The sequence below is a fragment of the Dunckerocampus dactyliophorus genome, chromosome 18 (genome assembly GCF_027744805.1).
Source record: "Dunckerocampus dactyliophorus isolate RoL2022-P2 chromosome 18, RoL_Ddac_1.1, whole genome shotgun sequence".
Classification (NCBI taxonomy): Eukaryota; Metazoa; Chordata; class Actinopteri; order Syngnathiformes; family Syngnathidae; genus Dunckerocampus; species Dunckerocampus dactyliophorus.
Window position 1 is genome coordinate 5833825 of NC_072836.1, and position 4614 is coordinate 5838438.

Consider the following 4614-nt stretch of genomic DNA (forward strand, 5'->3'; position numbering starts at 1 on the left):
ACATGAAACACATTACTCAGTCTGTAGCAGGTCATTGGAGCCATATAATAAATCTTTCTGTAAACACATTGGGAGGTTCAGAGGTGAAGCTCAGTTTGCCGTTTCCTCGCCTCGGGTCGCTGCCTGGTGTTTGATCAGGAAATGTGCAAATTCAGCAATTTTTACTTCAGAAAATGTTAAAAGATCATACAGAAAATGCATTTATAACCCAGATGGTAATATGGGCATTTTCTGTCCATGTCGCTGAGCCTGGAGAAAGTAAAACATCAAAATGTTGAATTAAAAATTTCTGGAAAAATATGTCACTGAAGTTGAACAAAACAGTCAACTTGGTCGCTCAATGCTGCAGCTTTTAAGAATGACCTGCTGCGCATCTGCTGTCAATGCACTGATTGCATGTGGGGGTTGGGGGGGTTTTCTGCAGGTGGGGTTGTTTTCAGATGGATATAGATATCTATCGTATCTATTTGTGGGTCAAACATCAGCACACTACATCTGTTTATCAATCATCTATTGGCTGGAGTGTAACAGCAAGAAAGGAGAATTCACACAACTGCCTGACCTTTGACCCCACCCTGGCGAGAGTCCACATGCTGGTGGGCGGGTGCGGGGGTCACAAAGGAGTGTAGGGGCAAGCTGTCCTTCTGTTGTCTTTTTTTTTGCTAATAAAGCTGATGAATAATGCAGAAGGGCCCTCTTCATTAGGAACCCCTGCACAGATCTTAGCTGGCTGTGTTGACACGCACCACCTCAACACCAAACGACACGGCCACGCTTCAGCGGGCACCGGTTCGTCCTAAGCTGACCTTTGAACCTTGCCGTGCTTCTGTGGACATACGGACACATCTACCTGCTGTTCCTGGAGTCACTAGAGCGGCACAGCCCGGCAGCTGGACCTGCAGTCACATTTAAAGTTGGTTGATTGTGCTTGAGACAGGGGTGTGCAACCTGCAGCACGTGGGCTCTATACAGAACACAAGAGCTTTTTCTGTGTTATATCCACAGTACAAGCCAAAGGTTTCTCATTCAATGCGTTTTCTTTACTTTCATGACTTTCATGAATTTCTCGCCTTATTAATGGGGTTGGGAACATCAGTTGTCTTTTGGCCTGTACCCCTTCTTCATGGATCAGCAATTACTGACATATTTTTAATATTTATTTAATGTCAACATTTTCTGATAATACAGTGATTAAAAGAAGAAAAGAAATAAAAATCTATGTATTTTTCTCATAAAAATAAATATGATTTATCATATTAATGGCAATATTAATATATATTAATGAAAATAAATAAATACAACTTTAGATGAACTCTTGTATAAAATTCAAGCCATAAATACTCATAATATATAATAATACACATTTTCTTAGTTGTTGCATATTTTTTTTAATTAATGTTGCATGGTCTACTGTTAGCATGTCTGTTTTTATAATGACTTTGTGCTTCATGAACTTTGGCTGACGTGTTAACGCTCCTCCATGATTGGCTTCACCTGTTGTGCCTTCTCCCACCTGTGTGTTTATTTATTGCCTGCTCCACTTCACTCGTTGGCCCGTTGTTGCCGTGTGTTTTTTGCTCCTGTGCTCTTGTTTTTGGTTTTTCTCGTTGTTTTTTTTTTACTTTATAGGAAACAATACAGTGGCCAACAGGAGCAAACGCTCCAAGTGCAGAAACGATCAAAAAACCCCCAAAAAATAAATTGTACATTGATGCGTGTAAAAAGAACTTTATCAAAACAGAACTAGGAATAAAAGCAATGTCCCACACCCTTGTCTTCAGGGACAGTCTTTGAGGACATACTGTATTTAGGTGCAAATACTGTTTGACTTAGAGAGGAGTGTACATATTGAACCTTTACACAAGCGACACCTCAAGACAGAGGCATCGTTTGTCTGTCTGCTTATCTTATAGCTGCGTGGGAATACGTCCTTTAAGTTACGAACGCACGTGACTCTTCATGTGAAACCTCCCTTCACATGACATCTTCACTGCAGGTTACATGCGGCTGTTTTTTTTTAGGGACTCTTTGGTTTGCACGTACAAGAAAGATTCAACTACGAGCATGGCGTGTTCAGAATGTGTTCCTAGCCACATGCACGATGAAGCATTAACACGTGAGGATGACTTCCCACTGCTATTTTCCAAGTGTGCGTCCATTAGCCAGTTTTCCATTTTCAGATGGCATCTAGTTTCATCTAGACGCTCATCGTAGAAGATGACTGTCATGAGGAGCATGAATGCACCGCTCTATCACATCAATTATTTACCTAATTCTGTTTTTTCAACATAATATAGCCTCCTTTTAGAATATTTTATTCCGTTGAGGCTTCTAATCTAATAGTTCTTAACCTCTTTGCATCACAGATTCATACCATAAACACAACTTTTGATGCAATGTGTATAATGTACTTTATTTACTCAGATTTTACATGAAAAGATCAAACCGTTTTGTGCAAAAAGATTGGACCACTCACTCATTAAAATCATGAAATTGTTCCCATTTATCGTGTTATAATGGAGCCAAATAATGTGTCAAGATATCATGCCGTCTATCTATCTATAGACTGCAAACTACAAGTAGTTGAATCAGCAACAGCGCCTCTGCTGGTAGCAGCCAAGTAGTGCACTCCTTTTGTTTTGCTTCAATTGCTGCAATTCAATCCATTTCCACACAATTTACAGAATTCTTCATGATCAATAAATCAGATAATCAATTATTATGCCCATGCTTGAATTTTTATATGATTTTCTACAAAATCCCTGTTGGAAATGGGTTTAATTTTGTGAGGCAAACACCGAAAAGCGAAATAAAATGTTTAAAATAAAAAAACAACAACTTGGAAGTAGACTGAAGCCTTTTTCACACTGCCCTTAAGAGTCAGAATTTTTACGTTGGGACAAATCTGACCCACCAAATTTCCACCTTTTGTGGTGCGTATCAGAGCTTGTGTGCAAGGAAATGCCCTAAAAGCTGGAATTTCTCAGTCTTGTTAAAAAAATTTTACGTGTTGCTGTGTAGTATAAATGTTCACCAAGGCAAAATGGTGAGGCTGGAGTCTGAGAACTGATGCGGATGTGTGTGAATGTGTCGGTAGACCTCACTCACGCCTTAGAAGTCGCGCTGGACGTCGAGTTGACAGCTCGGGCTTTTAGCTGGATGGCTAGCGCTCTCCACTCTGGCTGGACCCTGATGGGTTACGCGGGGTTGGATCAGCGCCTGTGTGTAAGGGAGTTCTGCAACGCCGGGAACTGTGTGAGAAATGTAACATCTCACTTCTTCTGCCCTGTTGCGTTTAAAGCTGTCCGACATGTTTTATACGTCACATAAGACGCGTGCTGGCATCGGGCGATGGCAGGATGCAGTGTTGCTGTGTGAAAGCGCATCCTTTTGTTATTATCCTTTTGTTACAGCTCTGATGCAGAGTCTTTCTGGATGTCGGGTTTTTTGGACCACAAACTCCTCCACTCTGGAAAAAAAATGAACACAGTGCAACACATCAGCCTCTAAGTTGAGGTTTTTACAAGTGTCGGGACGGAATCTTTAATAGAAGCATGAAAGTGTGAGGTTTCACAGCATTAACGTCCCAGCATATCATATATGTTTGCTTTTTTTCCCTTCTACTTTGGCTGGCGTTTCAACGGTTGCAATTTTCCACCTATTGGAGGTTGGATCAACGCCTTAACAGGCGGGAGGATTCGTGTGTGTAAAGGAATTTACACACGGCAGTAAAAGCTGGCATTTCTTTGTCTATTTTTCCGGGTTGCTGGTCTGTAGAAAGTGCTCTGACGTAAAATGCCACGCAACCTTGCAATCTTCCACCTTCAGAGGTAGCATCACAGGCGTGAGGTTTAAAGCTTATCCCAAACTGGATTTTTTTCCTTCAAACACATACTGGGAACGTGTCGAGTACCTCACCATATGTATGGAAACAGGTTCCAAAATGTTGTGCACTTTTGATGTTGATGTTTCATCAACTTGACGTCATACGAGGAGAGATTCAATTTAAAAATGGCGGCTCACGTTAACACAGAATACACAATGAGCTTCGAAGCAGTGATTATATTGAGGATAGTTTGTCTGATGCCAACTTTTTTGCCGACTATGAAGAAGAAATGTCTCCGGCAGACAAAATTGGCCCTTTTGTGGGCAGGAAATCACATATAAAGCTGCGTCAATTTGAACCGGAGATAGCCGAGAGTGACATGAGTGTTCGTAACTGTTCATGTGAGTTAGAGGTACTTTCTTCAGGGACTATTTTGTCAAAAATGTAAACACTTACAGACACGGGCATACTGAGTCATTTGGGCCCTCCACTTCCTTGTAGTACGTCATTTAGGCCACTTTCTTCCTGCTTTTGAAATCTGTTGCAGTTATATGTCAGCTTAAGTTGCTTGTTACATAGCCATGTTTATACACCCCCCCCCAAAACAGTTTAAAATATTAATGTTTATCATCTATTAGTGTGAATATGAGAACATTCTCCTATTTCCGGAGCTAGATGAAGTGGGGAAATATGATTAGCTAACAAATGAATCATCTCAATGCTTTTGCTATAATTGACAAGAACATTATGCAAGATTTAATAAAGCCTTCATCTCTACGACTACTGCA